Here is an 18255-nt window from a genome sequence, read left to right on the forward strand (position 1 = left end):
GGTCTCCTGGCCATCCACCTGACCTGCTCTGGTATCCCTGGTCTCATGGCCATCCGCCTGGTCTGCTCTGGCTCCCTTGATCTCCTGGCCATCTGCCTGATCTGCTCTGGTTTCCTTGGTTCCCTAGTCATCTACCTGATATGCCCTGGTTTCTTTGGACTTTGGCATCACCTGCCTCCTCTCTTCGGGAGCCGCTTGCGGGGGGCTCTGTCATGAATCCTGCCTTTGTTGTTCCTCCCACTCACCACCAGAGGGCTCCATCACCTGGGGATTGACTTTAACTCTCTGGACTCCATTTCCCATAATCCCCGTACCTGTCACTGATTACCTGCTCATCTGTTTCTCAATTACTCAGCTATTTAAGTCTCACTCTCACTCTCTATCATTGCAAAGTCTTGTGGCTGACATTTCTAAGCTTTCTCTGAGTTTTTGCATTATCTGTGTATGATCCTGGACTGTTTACCCTGTTTTGACCCATTGCTGCCTGCCTACTACTACTGCCTTGTTTACCTGGAAATAACCTGTGATTGTCTGCCGCCTGCCCTGACCTCTTGCCTGTTTATTTTCTACCACTCTGGATTACCTTTGTTATTACTGTTGCTGGTGATTGACCCAGTCTGTCTGTATTACGACGTTTATCATTATTAAAACTGCAAATGGATCTAAACTCTGATGACTCATCATTACAGTCTGTAAGCTGTTAGTGTATTAATGACTGTTCCACAGGTGCATGTTCATTAATTGTTTATGGTTCATTGAACAAGCATGGAAAACATTGTTTAAAGAGCACCTATTATGGTTTTAAATGTGCCTAATTTTGTTTTAAAGTTCTCATACAATAGATTTACATGCATCCAAGGTCAAAAAACACTTTAATTTGCTCATAATTTAAATTGCAACATTACCTTTTTTTTTTCCCCAGTGTCAAAAACGACTTGTTCAATGATCCATTCTAAAGGATTCATTCTAAACTCCTCCTTTAAGAGAGCCTACTCTGCTCTGATTGGTCAGATGTCCCAGTCTGTTGTGATTGGTCTACAGCTTAGAGTAGTGTTTGAGGGTGGGTCAAAGCTGTTCGCGAGCAGCCAATGAAGACCAGAGGTGGGTTTTTTGTAACCAAATTACATAGGTTAGTACAGGAAGTATGGAATTACTAATGACTCATTTCAGGTGTTCAGAATCGGTTCTTTCTTTTGGGAGTCAATAACTCCATTTGTCATGCACTTTGATTTTTGAAACTTTGCAGACTTTTTTTTACATTCACAAGCAACTATATAACACACTACATGAAAGGTAATATTTGAAAAACCATAATAGGTGCTCTTTAAACCCTTTACAATAAAGATCTGTAAAGTTATTTGGATTTTTACAAAATTATCTTTAAAATACTGTGTCCTGAAAAAGTTTAGTAGCATGAACATTCTGCTAAGCATCTCCTTGTATGTTTCACAGAAGAAAGTCATGCAGGTTTAGAATGACACAAGAGTGAGTACATGATTTTTGAGTGAACTATTTTCTGTGTTCTTGACCTTCATCCAGTCTTACAAAAAAAAGAAAAAAAAAAGAAAAGAAAAAACAAACGTCCCTAATTTGCAATTTTTTTTTCAGAACCCAGTCTAGATATTATCAGAATCTGAGGGAGTGATACCTGTCCTTTGTCACAAAAAATGTAACATGCTGCAATTCAGCTGTCTAATTCAGTATAACGTCCTGTTTTACGATTTTGTACATTTCAAACGATGGCATTGGTTTAACTAAGGTACATTCCTGAGAGTGCGAAGTGACTGTATGCAAAAGCTCTATCCTCTAAATTCAAGAATAAACAGCATAACCACTGAAAAAAAACAACTTTATGTTCAGGCAAGAGATGGAGATGTATCCAGGGATTTGTTTGATCATTTGTAAGGATAATTTCTCTGGTGAATTCTGTCTTGTTCCCTACTCAGTGTTTACAGTTAATTACAGTCTTGTTTCCATCTCCCACAAGATCATGCCATGTCTTTCCAGTACCTCAACACTAGCAGCTTACACAGGACCTCAACAGCTTGTCACAGATTTCCTGTGGTTTATTCAAAGCAACCTCAGCATCGAAATAACATCCCGTTCCTCGTCACACAGCTTTCTGCTCTTTTTCTAAGCATCTATCTGACAGCCTTTCTCTCATCTCGATTGTGTGTGTGTGCATTGGGTTCATGTAGGGAGCAATCTGTGAGCCTGCTCCTCCATCGTACCCTTTGCTCAGTCAGTCGTTGCTTCTCGGATTAATTAACCTTGATTAATTAATCTAATTAGTTAACACGTTGTGCAAATGAAACAACTGTTAGCTCAAACACAAGAGGGAGAAGGAAGAGAGGAGAGAGAAATCATAGAAATAAGCATTTGCTATAATTGCTTATGGCAATGACAATTTTGAAGGTCAAGACTGTCTATGTCCTGTCAGTAAATTGCTTTAGGGTGCAGTGAAGGGTTCAACAAACGGCAAGACCTGGGTAACTTTTGTTAAAGATTCACAGCAGCATTTTAAAATGGGTTTGGGTTAGTGCTGTGCAAGTGCTATAAATCTGACCTATTAGAAGGAATCTGTGGAATCTGTGGAATCTGTAAACTCATAACGCCACGGAAAGCTCTGCAAATTTCAGCAGAATTGCAACAGCATTCCTTTACAAAGTTCTATACACCTTCCGCTTCTTTTGTGTTCATTTGTTTAATATTTTGGCTAATCTGATTATTATTTTATTCACCAATAAAGTGTACTACATTTTATCATGCTTAGGCCATGGTCACACTTGGCTTTGAACATACAGTACAAAATTATTTCAGACACCGCAATGGACAGGCATATGATGTCACACTTGAGGGCTTCTGGTTTTAATAAGTAGTAAATCACAAATGAAAATTAAAATAATATTATATTATATTAAAAATATACAGAATGGAAGTCACGTGGCGCCATGCGAGGTTTGGACATGTGAACGGCGAGCTCTGTGCACTTTTCTAGTTTTAAAGGAATAGTTCACCCAAAAATGAAAATTTGCTGATAATTTACTCACTCTTAGGTCATCCAAGATGTATCTTTCTACATCAAAACAGAATTGAAGATTTTTAGGATTTAATTTCAGGCCTCCTTCTTTAAACAATGTAAGTGGATGTACTTTTTGACGGTCCAAAATGCATATTTAGGCTGCATCAAAATAATCCACACGACTCCAGTTTACAAATAGTTCTTCTGAACCCAACCGACTGATTCTTTTTAAAAACAAAACAATAATTATATACTTTTTAACTAAAAATGTTCATTTCTGTACATCTCTGTGACACGCGCTCATGAGAGGGATGACATAAGCTCGTTGGTATGGTCACGCGTCACGTGGAGGAGGAGGCAGGAAGCGCGTCATTGTTTACAAGAGAAACTTGCACAGACCAAGTGCCATTCACAAACCAAAACAATTTAAAAACAATATAAAATAAAAAATAAAAAAATAATTTCCATATAATAAAAAAAAACATTACTGCAGTAAATAACCATCCTTTATTTCGGAGCAATGCCGTTGCGTTATCTACATGTGCTTTTTCTTTAGCAGAAATATATAAGCTATATGACTGTCAGGAATTCAAGCCACATAAGTTATAGTTTGTGAAACCAAGTGCGAGAGCATTTACTGAGATTCACAGGATTTAGACAGTGAGATCAATGGTACAGGTGATATCACAGAAAAGAAACTGTGTTCACAAACTGAAGAAGAGGTAACATGCGAAACAGCAGAGTAAGCACTAAACAGCTATCGACGAAGATCAAGAGCAAATACGGACATGTAAATAAACACTGCGTGAGAGCAGCGTGGTCAAACTAGAGTCCTTTGTGTGAGACTTGACAGTGAAGTGGCGTGAAGGTGAGTTAATTATGCAGGCGGTGATGAGCGAGTGAATTGAGTGCAGGTACAGTGAATTAGAAATCAGGTGATGAGAAGCGGAGCACTGAGGGAGGTGCAGATCCCGAGGGAGACGTGACAATGACAACGTTTTCACACATACCTGAGTTCGCTTGAAAAACAGCACGATGAATTCAGATATAGACCCTTTGTTTCTTTCGATGGTCTGAAATCCTCAGTGGTAAAATGTTTATTGCACACCCTCCAATATTTGAGAGAATGTAGCGGTGTACTGATATCCAGGTTCAGCGCGATAAGCCAGAGCTTCAATCGCTCATGATCATGTATAGGCAATCAATGAAAAGTTAATATTTTTCTGAAGGTTGAAGCATCCAGGATACACACCAAATGACCATTCTGAACAATACACTTATGCATATACAAATCTACAGCAAAGACAATTAAACTTTTGTACAGTGCTCCTTCTCTTGTAAACAATGACACGCTTCCTGCCTCCTCCTCCACATGACGCATGACCTTACCAACAAGCTTACATCATCCCTCTCATGAGCGTGCTTCAGAGAGATGTACAGAAGCGAACATTTGTAGTTAAAAAGTATATAAGTATTGTTTTGTTTCTAAAAATAATCAATCGTTTGGGTTCAGAAGAATATTATTTGTCAACTGGAGTCGTGTGGATTATTTTGATGCACCCTAAATATGCATTTTGGACTATCAAAAAAATTGAGTACATTCACTTGCATTGGAGGAGGCCTGAAATGAAATCCTAAAAATCTTAAATTCTGTTTTGATAAGAAAGAAACTCAGATATATCTTGGATGGCCTGAGGGTGAGTAAATTATCAGCAAATCTTCATTTTTGGGTGAACTATTCCTTTAATACTTTCATAAACATGTATTAAACTCTGTGTCATTAACCAGTGAGATTCGATACATCCTGATTCTTAACTGTTCTAGGAAGACAATATGTCAAACAATTCAAAATCCTCAGGCTCTGGAGATATTAAAAGACACTACGTGCTCAAGCTGAAGCCCCTGAGCAGCAAGCCAATAGCCCGGGAGTCAGTTTGGATGGTGAAGTGAAGGAATTTTGGCATCAATTGATGAACATGTCAGCAATGCTGACGAAGGTCGTTGCTGACTTGGAGGATCTTGCTGTAATATGTCAATCGATCACTGCCATGGAGACGAAATTCATTGAGATGGTTACAAGAGTGGCGGATGTTGAGAAACGGATAGATTATCTGGAGTCATCGGAGAGGGAATTAGCTGCTAACCCATTAGCGACCAAGGCAGACTTGGAACGTGTCTGGGAAAAGTTGGAAGACTGGGAGAATCGTAACCGGCGAAAACAAAGTCTGAATTGTTGGAATCCCTGAGGACGAAGAAGGCCGAGATATGGTGAAATTCCTAGATAGGCTCTCCCCGAGTCTGCTTGACATAACTGGCCATAAGCTGGAAATTGAGCGAGCTCACAGAGTTCTGGCTCTGAGATCCGCAGAGGGAGACAGACCCCGATCAATTCTGGCCAAGTTTCTGAGATCATCTGATAAAGATCTCGTGTTACGTGTGGCGAGGAGTAAAAGAAGGCTTTCTTAGAAGAACCACAGCATTTTCTTGTTCCCAGACTTTGCAAATTCGACAAGAGAGAAATGTGATCGATTCAAGGAATGCAAGAAACATCTTGGTTACTGATGTAACCTCTGTTCCCTGATGGAGGGAACAAGACATTGTGTCGATGTAGTGACACTAGGGGTTCGATCTTGAGAGCCCCAATCACTTTTGCTTAAAATAGAAAAGGCCAATGAAAATTGGTGAGTGGAATTTGCATGCCAATCTCTGCCCTGGACATACGGGTATAAAAGGAGATGGCATGCATCACTCATTCAGATTTATGTTGAGGAGCCAATGGAGAGTCCCGGCCATGTCAGCAGCCAGTTCAGCGCCACGGCAGGAGGGACACAACGTCTCATTCCCCCCATCAGGGAACAGAGGTTACATCAGTAACCAAGACGTTCCCTGTCTGTCACTCACTCAACGTTGTGTCAATGTAGTGACACTAGAGGTTCCTATAGGAAATGCTGCAGGAGCTGAAACGTGTCACGAGGCATGGAAGAGTGGACATGGGCAAGCTGCTGCATGCCATGTCTCCCGCCGAGCACTTTCTAGAATAGCGCTGGGAAGTGCTCTTCCCTCTCCAGGAAGGATAGCACTACGGAGACCACATCCTGCTCACATGGACTTACCAACAGGGAAGTACACATGGAATGATACCACAGGAGGACCCTATCTACAGAGAGGGTACGCAGCACAGTGGCCGAGACAGAGAAAGCTCTGACGAGGGGAAACACAGGTTTCACCTAAGGGGGAAACCGAACAGTGGAAACTCATTATACGGGATTACCAAAGGGGAATCGCCATGCATGGAGCACTGAGCCCAAGCACATGGGCTCACCTGAAAAGGGGAATACCACGAGTACTGGGCCTGGTGGTGTTACTCGAGTCAGTCGAGGTGCTGAAGCACAAGGTCCCTGTGTGCACACAATAGATCTTGTGAGTGAGCTAGGATTAGCCAGTCATCGAGATAATTGAGAATGTGTATGCCCTTTTCCCTCAGCGGGGCCAGGGCAGCCTCTGCGACCTTGGTAAAGATGCCAAGGGACAGACCGAAGGGGAGGACCTTGTACTGGTATGCTCGTCCCTCGAAGACAAACCAAAGAAAGGGTCTTTGTTCAAGGCACACAGATCCAAGATTGGGCACGATCCCCCACGATAAAATAAGGGCTGTAAAAGCCCTTACGCAATTTGGCTACGGGGACGGGCGGGTGTCTGGCAAACTGGATAGCGTAGCTGAGGAAAATCGTCCTGATGAGCCACCGCGAGGGGCTGGAGAGTGCTAACCAGCCTCCACAACAGTGACACCAAGGGGATGACTGGACTTACCGTGCCTGGGCAGGGTGATTCGTGGCGAGGCAAACCTGTCCGTCAGCCGGCCCCAAAGAACCCCAGATGGGCTTCGAGGCAGTCCTGATACGGGCAGCCCAGGGATGAGGCAACTACTTCTGACCCGGGTGATCTCTCCAGCCCCACCATCGCCCTTGGGCCAGCACGTGGTGAGTATACGTAAATAATAAAAGAGCAGTTTCCTCATTCCCTGGGCCAGGTGCTGGAAGTCTTTCTGGTCAATCAGGTGAACGCGAGTATCTCCTGTTCCCTCGTTCTCCATCAAGTGACAGCCGGCGAACAGGTAAGTGTGCTGGTCTCTGGAGTCACTCGCCCGCCCCAGTCACCGGCCACCGTTGCGGGCTTGCAGATCAGCATGTTCCCCCTGGGCTGTCTTCCAGGTGGGTCGCCTGCTCTGCCTTCCCGCGAACCACACTGCCCGGGTACGGTAAGTCCAGTCGTACCCCTGGTGCTGCTGTCACGGAGACTGGAGTCCTGGTTAGAGCTCTCCAGCCCCTCACGGTGGCTCATCAGGATGATTCGCCAGACGCCCACCCCGGTTCTGTGGCGTCCTCTCCACAACGGTGCAGGGCGAGGGTGCCTCCGTCCTTCGGGCAGAAGTTGCCACCCTTCTGGCGAAGGGAGCAATAAAGCCCGTCCCCTAATCCGAGTTGCGCAAGGGCTTCTACAGCCCTTATTTTATTTTGCCCAAGAGAGGGGGAGGGTCGCGCCCAATCTTGGAACTGCGTGCCCTGAATAAGGCCTTACACAGGCTTCCGTTCAGGATGTTAATGTAGAAGCATATCCTGGAGTCAGTACGACATCAGGATTGGTTCGCGGCCATCAACCTGAAGGACGCATACTTTCACGTATCGATCCTTCCTCGATACAGACCCTTTCTTCAGTCTGTCCCTGTCCCCTCGCATCTTTACCAAGGTCGCAGAGGCTGCCCTGGCCCCACTAAGGGAGAAGGGCATAAGCATTCTCAATTAACTCGCCGACTGGCTAATCCTAGCTCACTCGTGAGATCTATTGTGTGCACACAGGGATCTTGTGCTTCAGCACCTCGACCGACTCAGGCTTCAGGTCAACTGGGAGAAGAGCAAGCTCTCCCCTGTACAGAGCATCTCTTTTCTCGGTATGGAGTCGGATACGGTCGCTGTCAGGGCACGTCTTACGTGAAGACCTTCAGGCAGAAGGTAGCGGCGCCAAGGTAGTGTTCCCCTAGAGCAGGTCTCAAGGCACATTGTGGTCATGATGGAGGCCTCGAACTTGGGCTGGGGCACCATGTGCAACGGGCAGGCAGTGTCGGGGCTCTGCACGGAGCCCCGACTCCAATGGCACATCAACTGCTTAGAGTTGCTGGCAGTATCGCTGGCACTGAGGAGGCTCCGGCCATTGATTCAGGGTAAGCATGTGTTGGTCCGAACTGACAACACGGCGTACGTAATGTACATAAACCGCCAAGGCGGCGTATGCTTGCGTCGCATGTCTCAACTCGCCCATCCTCCTTCTTTGGAGTCAGCAGACCTTGAAGTCTCTGCGAGCCACTTCCGGGCACCCTCAACCATGCAGCAGACATGCTCTAATGGCAGGTAACGCTCCGCGGGGAGTGGAGACTTCACCCCCACATAGTCCAGCTGATTTGGGAGAGATTCGGGGAGGCACAGGTAAACCTAGCAGGTCTTCCACCAGCGGTGGTAGACACGATCACTCAGGCCAGGGCCCCCTCTACGAAGCGGTTGTATGCCTTGAAGTGGCGTCTTTTCGCTAACTGGTGTTGGGAGAATGGGACACACAGAGATGCGCCATCAGGTCTGTGCTGTCTTTTCTTCAGGAAGGGCTGGAGAGACGGCTGTCTCCCTCTACCTTGAAAGTGTACGTCGCTGCCATAGCAGCTCACCATGATACACTAGACGGCAATCCCTCACGACAGCACGACCTGATCAACAGGTTCCTCAAAGGCGCGAGGAGATTGAATCCTCCTAGACCGCGCCTGATCCCCTCTTGGGATCTCTCTGTGGTCCTACCTGCCCTACAGAGAGCCTCGTTTGAGCCCCTGAAGCAGGCCGAGCTCAGCACTCTGTCTCTGAAGACGGCCCTCCTGGTGGCGTTCACTTCCATCAAGAGGGTGGGAGACCTGCAGGCGCTCTCTGTTACCAGCGAATGCCTGGAGTTCGGGCCGGCACACTCTCACGTGATCTTGAGACCCCGGCCCAGTTACATGCCCAAAGTTCCCACCAGTCCTTTTTGGGACCAGGTGGTAAACCTGCAAGCGCTCCCTTCAGAGGAGGAAGACCCGGCCTTGTCATTGCTTTGTCCAGTTTGCGTCCTGCTCATCTATCTGGACCTCATGCAGAGCTTCAGACGCTCAGAGCAGCTCTTTGTCTGTTTTGGAGGACAGCAGAAGGGGAAAGCTGTCTCTAAGCAGAGTTTGGCCCATTGGATTGTGGATGCAATTTTCCTCGCATACCAATTGCAGGACATGCCATGCCCCTTGGGAGTCTGGCTGCACTCCACTAGAGGTGTTGCATTCTCCTGGTCACCTGCAAGGGGGGCCTCTTTAGCAGACATATGCAGAGCTGCGGGTTGGGCTACACCCAATACCTTCGCGAGGTTTTACAACCTACGCATAGAACTGGTTTCAACCTGAGTGTTGTGTGGTTACATCAGGTAGGCCGGGCGGTCCGTGGGGTGTACCGCTTGCATTGGGCCTTTCCCCTTTTTTGAAGGTGATAATGTGTACCTTTTGTCCACAACAGTTCCCCGTATCCGGTGAACCCCGGACGCCTCTTTAATTCTTAAGCACTGTTCAGTGACGAACTTGGCGGAGGAGTTACGGCATAGGCCCAGTACTTGTGGTATGCCCCGTTTCAGGTGAGCCCGTGTGCTCGGGCTCAGTGCTCCATATGTGGTGATTCCCCTTGGTAATCCCGTATGATGAGTTTCCACTGTTCGGTTTCCCCGTAGGTGAACCCTGTATTTCCCCTAGCCAGAGCTTTCTCTGCCTCGGCCACTGTTGTTGCGTACCCTCTCTGTATATAGGGTCCTCCTTTGGTATCATTCCATATGTGAACTTCCCCATTTGTAAGTCCATGTGAGGTATTCTCCACATTAACCTCCTTCCGGTAGGTTGTGGTCTCCCTCCTGGAGAGGGAAGAGCACTTCCCAGCGCTATTCTAGTAAGTGCTCAGCGGGAAATTGCTTAACAGTAAATCAGGAAAGTCTCCGCCGGTAGCCTCCTTGGGTAAGTGCCTCCTCCGCCCTTAACGGGTCTAGGGAGACGCCTTACCTAACTCGCTGGAAGGTCACGACGTGGTTTAGCACTCGCTGCGAGGCACGCAGCAGCTTGCCCATGTCCACTCTTCCATACCTCGTGACACGGTTCAGCGCCTGCGGCATTTCCTATAGAAACCCCTTGTGTCACTACATCGACACAATGTCGAGTGAGTGACAGACAGGGAATGTCTTGGTTACTGATGTAACCTCTGTTCCCTGATGGAGGGAACGAGACGTGTCCCTCCTGCCGCAGCGCTGAACCGGCCGCTGACATGGCCGGGACTCTCTATCGGCTCCTCAGCATAAATATGAATGAGTGGTGCACGCCATCTCCTTTTATACCCGTATGTCCAGGGCGGAGAGTGGCATGCAAATTCCACTTACCAGTTCTCATTGGCATTTTCTATTTTAAGCAAATGTAATTGGGGCTCTCAAGATCGAACCCCTAATGTCACTACATCGACACAACATCTCGTTCCCTCCATCAGGGAACAGAGGTTACATCAGTAACCAAGACGTTTTTTGGTGGTGTGTTGAAATCCAAGAATTTTGGTTGAGGATTCAGAGTTTTATGTGTGACATATTGGGTACTCAAATTTCATTGTGCCCCAGACTCTATTTTAGGCAATGGGGCGGTCATCAATATAGGGAATAAACACGTAAACAATTGGGTCCTAAGCAGTGTTATGATCACATGACAAGTGATTTTAAGGGGTTGGAAGTCAGCTGGAGTGCCCCCATTTCAGGAGTGGTGTTCGGAGATGGGGAGGGTGGCAGCTTTTGAAGAAGCCTGGGGAATTTGGATTTGTTTGTTGGGAAATGGGGCAGATACTTGGAGGGTTCTCAGATTGGAGTAGTGGAGTGAGGGGTAGTTGTTAATGTGTGTGATTTTATATATATATATATATATATATATATATATATATATATATATATATATATATATATATATATATATATAGTGTGTGTGTGTGTGTGTGTGCTCATGTGTGACCACAGGGGTGTTTTTTGAGGGTCGGGGTGGGAGAGGGGTGGTAGTGGGAGTTAAATTTTGATTCTGTGTATACATGTTTTGCTTTTCTGTGTTTGATGTATGAATCAATAAAAATATTAATCATAAAAAAATATAGACTACTCACTTTTCTGCAAAAACATGCCACTTATATTGAGCGAAGATGTCAGTGTATGACATTTCGATCTTCTTTTTGTTTCACTTCTTCTCATAATACGAATTTGAACTTTTGTGCACATGGAATGCGAAATTGTTCCGCATGAGCTTGCAATTCCAGTCTCCCCCATCTGAATGCTTTTGAATGGAGCATGAAGTGAGTGTGGCAGCACCTTTACATATTTTTTTTTTTTCAAAATTCTGCTGATTTTCCTCCAAAGCAAGCACAGAAAAATCAAAACATATACACAGAGATGCTGTCTTGGCCTGCTAATTAGTTTTACAGTATGTCTAGTGATCCAAAAGTAAAAAAGAAAAAAAAATGAGAAGAACCAGGTATCCTGGCTCTGACACTCATTAGCTGCATTTCCACTGTTGGGCCAAATGAGGGAGAGCTAGTGTGTGCCAGGGCCAGTTGCATTCCCACTGTCACTTCTGGGGCTTCATCATGCCTCCTCTGGGCTTTCTAGGGGCCAACGGTCAATGGCCTTTGGCCTGCTGATTACCCATGGGCCAAACAAGGCCAACCGGGGATTGAGGCGGGTTCAAATGTCGAGTTTCGCCAAACTTGCCAGGTTATGTATCCAGCTCACAACAGTACAGGTTCAGGAAAAATACATTAAAAAATGCGGGCACAGTACAAATCCATTCAAACGCACAATGGACAAAGCGTTGCCCAAAGAAATTACTTTCCGTGGTTCAGTGAACTTTCATAGACAGTGTGCTGGGACATCGTCCTGCTGATAGTGGAGAGACTACTCGGGACACTATGGCAGTAATAGTCGGTGAGTTGCCATTGCCATTTTAGAAATTCACTATTCTATATCACAGTCAGCCATGACTGATTTAATTAATGAGTTTAAGAGTCAGATAACAGGGAGGTTACTGTGATTAAGCAATTAGTATTCAGCTGATCATGTAATCCTAACATTGCCGGCCCCATGTAGAAAAAAAACAGCTTTTATTAGGTTACTGATATGACTCTGAATCTTGATCTCATGTGAGTGGTCATGGTTTTATATATATATGTCTCAAAATAACCATTCATTTATTTACGAGTAAAACTTTTTTAATGAAGAAAAAATTACTAAGTGCACCTTTAAAGCAGCTGTGTGTAATTTTTTCTGTGTTAAAAATCCTTTTCGTATCCCAGTTTAATATGCATTGTCAACTTTAAATAAGCCATTTGTAGTTTGATTTCACCGGAAAGTGTAACACTGTAGTACTATTCAAACTTTCCTCTGCTTGTTTGAGTGGCATGTCCAGCAACATTTACACCTAATGGTGTGAGTTTGGGGTGGGGATATCTGTTTGTACAACCAACATGCCGGTTGGGGAAGTTTTTTAGAATCCATTTTAAAACAGTGATTATTTTTTTACAATTCCATTTGGCGATGCTAGTGACACAGAAATGACACACTTCAGGTTACTTGTCTATATTATTATTTATCCTATATCTCCTTTTGTGGTCTGCATAAGAAAGAAAGTAAAGCTGGTTTCAATATGAGGGTGAGTAAATTATGATTTTTGGGTAAACTATTTATTAAATCCATTCCGCAGAATTTCACAAATCAGTGCAAAAATGTGTGAAGTGTGTAGACTCTGTATAGTCTTACTCATTTCCATGTCCACTCCTCACAGAGTCCATTAGACCATTAAAACCACCAAAACATGTCATATATACCAGATTATTGCACATACTGATTGGAGAAAGCCCATTCCCCTCGGACCTCAAAGTGATTCCATTGGCTGAAATAATTTTTTGAGTATTCTATTCAGTGCGTGATTGGAAATAACTAAAATATTGTTGTTGTAAGTAGTCTTAATCATAAAACTACATAAATAAATGTCATAAATTATATAGTCCTCACATTATATAACTGAAGCAACAAATGTCAAAACAAAAATCTCAAACCTTTGTAGAATTTTGTGCTCTCAGTGTTCATTCTCTTCGAATTATACAATGATGTTCAATTATCAACAGGTATACACTTATTGCTGTTTGTATGCATAACAACAGAAAAATAATGTATATTCAATTTAATATCCAGACAAGAGGGATAAGATTTGTCAGGGGGGTACAATTTTGCAGGAAATAGGCACTACATCAGGTGTACGTGATTATGAGCTTCGTGGTCAGCAAAGAAGCTCCTTTCTGTGTGGTCCTCCACTCATAGCGGCAGGTGCCCAATGCACACCGTCCAGACCGGTGCAGTATCTGCATATCTTGAAACACAGTGCCACCCACAGCGGCCACACGTTGTTCTGAACAGAGAGTTTGGTCTGAACATTCGCCGCCTGGAGCTATGACAGACTGGATGAGCCCTCATTAGCTGATGCAGACCTTTGCAGTGATAATAGTGTGTTTACACGCTAAGGCCTTAGATTCAGCATTGTCTGCTGGTATTTGTGGGGGCCTGCACTCTGGAAACGTGCTTTTGTGAGGGTGTTAAGAGACACATGGAGTCATGACATAGGCAGGTCTCTTTTTGATGTTGTACGCATTTGTACGTATCACTTGCTCCCTCACTATTCAAAGCAGCATGGCAGCCAGATGTTCTACTTGGACTTACATTTGACACTGTCTAACCATAATGCCCTTTAATGACATTCACATGCAAATAGGTATTACTATTGCTCACACTTGGGGTTAGAGATTTGAACAAACCCCTTTCCAAAAGAATTAACTTTGGTGCATATCTCGTCCAGCACCTATGTGCTACAACCATGATGGATACCTCAAATCGTGTGACTTGCTGAGGAGAGGTGTACGTTACTTTTCTAAGCTATCAGACGTACGTTTTTCACCTGGAGGGGAATTAAGTGAATGAAAAATATATCCCGTAGACTTACATTGAAGTAGGGACCTGAGGACATCTATCTATGAACCAAAGACAAATGGACGTGTGTCAGTAAGCAACCATCAGAATACCGTGGCAACTTTCACACAGGAAAACACCACTCCTAGTTTTATATCCCAGTCAGGATTAACTTACAAAAATACAGAGCCAGTGTTTTACATTGAATTTAAAATGGCATAGGTTAATGAGGTTTAAAAGGTAAAAAGTATGGGTATTTTGTCATATCTTATAATGAGAATATTAAATCTGGATAAATTTGCAGTAAGTGTGGGATTAAAGTGAAACCTTTACAGGGAAATGGATGTGCACTGGGTTTATTGACCTCAGTTGGGTTATTGTGTCCAGAACTTTCTATATCTTAACACCAGTAATTAAGTATGATTACCATCATGGAATCTTGAGACAATAAATATGACTGAGCAAATGAGAACATATCAACAAAGAAGTTAGATCAAAACAAAATGATTAGCTTTAATGCCGTTTAATACTGTAAAATTGATATAGACAGATATAATCAATATTTTTTAAGACACCTAAGTGTAATTATGACGATCATAGGTTATTAAAATGTTAATAGCATATAGAGAGTTGTGGATAATGCTCCTAAATTTCTGCAATGAGACAAGTATCCTTAATATTCAAAGTTTGATCACCTGGTACTAAACTCGTTCCTTACTGCGATGGCAATGCGCCTACACTTTTCTACTATTTTGCAACCACAAACGCCCACTTGCGACATACACCGGATATGTAAAAGCCGAGTCAGCAAATATGCTGTTCCTTTCCTGTATTACGGTAAAGTTTTTGGCACACTACCCAGGGAGTGCAAGATAAAATCTGTCTATGTACTAAGACAAAATGTGCAACACCATCTCTGCAAATAGATCAGAGATGGCTATTGGAGCCAGACATGTTTACACAAGTTACTAATCAATATCCAAATAACTATACTTTAAAGAAATAGTTCACTCAAAAATGTAAATTCTGTCACCATTTACTTTCCTTCATGACGTCAAACCTGCATGACTTATTTTCTTCCACTGAACACAAAAGGAGACATTTTGAATAATGTTCAAACTGCTCTTCTTTAAACTTGTTCCATGTCTTGCTCCATTTTGTAAGACTTCTGAAGCAATGCAACAGCTTTGTGTGATGAAAAGCCCAAAGTTCTAGTAGTGATTCACTGAATTTATTTTTTTTTTGCATCAAATTAAAAATTAATGTCTAGATTTCCTCGTTTTTCATTGTCACACACAAGTCATACACTCAGACTTATTAGAATGTGCACACCTTTCAGCTGTCACAGAAGCACAAACAGATGTACATATTAACATAATTCATTTTTTAAAAGTATGCTATATAATATTATTTTAGAAATATGTGCAACCTAAATAATATACTAAAAGTAGTTAACTTAAAGTTATTAACTGTAATCTGGACAAGAATTTGAAATGCAATGTTTTACATTACTTTTGTAATGTTGCTACTAAACTACTAAAAAGTAATTAGATTACAGTAACTAATTACTTTGTAATTAGATTAAACCCAATTCTACATTAAGGTAAGTAAATGATGTCCTTTTGATATTCCTTTTAATATCATCAAGAGATTCTTCAATTACCGATAAGTAACCTTGATGTTTAGCCGGGTAAAATAATTTATTTGAAGGCTTAGATAAGCTTTTGTCAGAGTGAAGGGAGGAAGAAAGGACTTCATAGAGTCTTCATGAGACAAAATCTTGACTTATTTACTCTGCTTCCATGCCAACAACTGCTCAGATCCCTGAGCCATTGTCTTTCCAACCAATTTGGCTTGTGTTTGTGAACTTCTCCTCTGACATTTTATTTTGATCCTCAGGCTTAGCCCAACCTATAATTTGGCCTCTTAAACAGCAGCCTGATTGTTTCTCAGAGTGATGGACTTAGCTGCTCTTTTTAGTGCCTCATCGCCTGTTGCATTAGAGATCTCCAAACCAGCAATTATCTTTCTTTTCTTCCAACTCTTTTTTTTTTCTTTTACTCATCACACTATGAATACAAGTAATGCTAATGTCAGGGGTATTTCACCTAAGCATGAAGCAGTGGCATTCTCAAAGGTTCATGGACTTCTGCAGAGTTAATTCTGCTTGCTTTATTAGTATAGAAAGACACAGGTGTACTTTCATGTCAGAAGAAAGAAAAAGCAAGCCATTACTGAAGCATAATGTGCCAAAGATTGTACACATTAAAGAGCATTAAATAAATAAAAAAAAAAAAAAAATTTTTACGTTGTCTGAAAAAACTTAAGTGGTGCTTGTCCATGCAAAAGTCACCGCTAGGGTGTTGTTGAGTGTTCTGGGTGCTTGCTTACTGGCCCAAGTCAAATAAGCCCAACCCTCTGTGATATTCTGGTCTCTGGTCTCCATATCAAGCAATATGGCCGAGTCTCTCCTTTAATGCAAGTCTATGGGAATTTGTCATCCATTTTGTTGTCCATTATAAAGCCCGCCAAGTGAAAATCCAAATGCTTAGAAAAGCAATAGGACACCTTTCCTTAACAAGCCACTTGATTTGAGGTATAATTCTTCGTTTATTCATTCATTCATCATAGGCCAAGCTTACTGACATCTTTATAAGATGTGTACTACATCTCTTGCTGTATGTAATGCTGACATTTAGATGTGGGTCAACAACAGTAAATTAATCTGAAGTCATGAATCTGACCACAGAATCTGAAAGGCAGAAAATCCCCAGAAAGGTGTTTATCAGTTTATTTTCTCTCCTTCAGAAGTTTGTAGTGGCACGGCTGTGGTTTCTGATGGGCAAGAGATGGAGAAAAGTGGAGAAACACAGAGGGTTTTTAGGATGAACCTGCAATCACTTCAAAGCTCTTCAGATTCCTTTGGCCTGAGTCTGTGTTTACTGTTGCAGCACTCACCCCGCCAGCAAATTACAACTACTGGTGCTGGAATTAAATGCTCTACAGTCACGAACAAGGCAGGGAGTGTCTCAAACGGGCACAGTGTGCCATATAAGAATCTGGGCTTTGATCACACAGGTGCACAAAACAATGCCCGAGTATTTTTTCTCTTGTTTGTTTTCCTTTCTCAAAACCGCCCATCTATTTGACTTGTTGTAAGCAATATTACTTAGCAGCTGTATTGTGTTATTTGGCAACTTAAATAAAATGCTGATTAAAACATAAATATAAACAGAATGTTGATCAAGTAAACATTTGGATATGATTCCTGAGTTCCCAGGAGCTATTAAAGGTATGGCACTTCTGATATGAAGACAAACTCTTCATCAAGTCATTTGTCTGTCCACAGTGAAAGTGAAAATGCTGTGCAATGCAACACAATTACAGCTAATCAGAACATATCTGATGTTTAATATACACAAAATCATGGACTGATGAGATATGTGGGCGGTGATACGCAGTGCAATGCTGCAGACATTTAAACCAAGCGACTGACAAAATCTCTTCTTAGGGTCGACTTAACTGGTTAGAACAAAAATTCAAATTTACTTGGAAGAGATAGCTCTAATTGCAGGGCATTTATTACATCACATCTGGTTAGACATTGTGAATTCTTGATTCTGATTACTTGAAAGACATTCCAAGGTGTTCCAATAACCAGTGTTAGGTGTAAATTACACCTGTAATCTAATTACTTTTAGTAAAAAATTAGTGTAACATTACATTTTAAATTCTTGTTATCAGATTAGTTAATGACTTTCAATTAAATTAATTACTTAACACATATTTCAAAAATAATGTTTATGTGTATTATGTTTCTTTTGAATTATGTTAATTTACATCTGGTTGTGTTTCTGTGATAGCTGAAGATTCTCTAATGGGTCTTTGTAAGGGATAAACATGTGGTGCTGAGTGTATGACCTGCGTGTGACAATGAACAAGAAGGAAATAGACACATTATTTTGAATTTGTTGAGCAAAAAAAAAAAATAAATAAATAACAATAACTTATCTGTAAGTGTTTTAGAAAGTAACTTAAAGTAATTCATAATGTATTTACTCTTAAAATTAAATAATTAGTAAAACCCTTAATCTGATAAAAATTTTAGAAAAGTATTTAGTAATTTGTAGTGGGTTAATTTTTTGAGTTACTTACCC

The sequence above is a fragment of the Myxocyprinus asiaticus genome, chromosome 17 (assembly GCF_019703515.2).
Source record: "Myxocyprinus asiaticus isolate MX2 ecotype Aquarium Trade chromosome 17, UBuf_Myxa_2, whole genome shotgun sequence".
NCBI lineage: Eukaryota > Metazoa > Chordata > Actinopteri > Cypriniformes > Catostomidae > Myxocyprinus > Myxocyprinus asiaticus.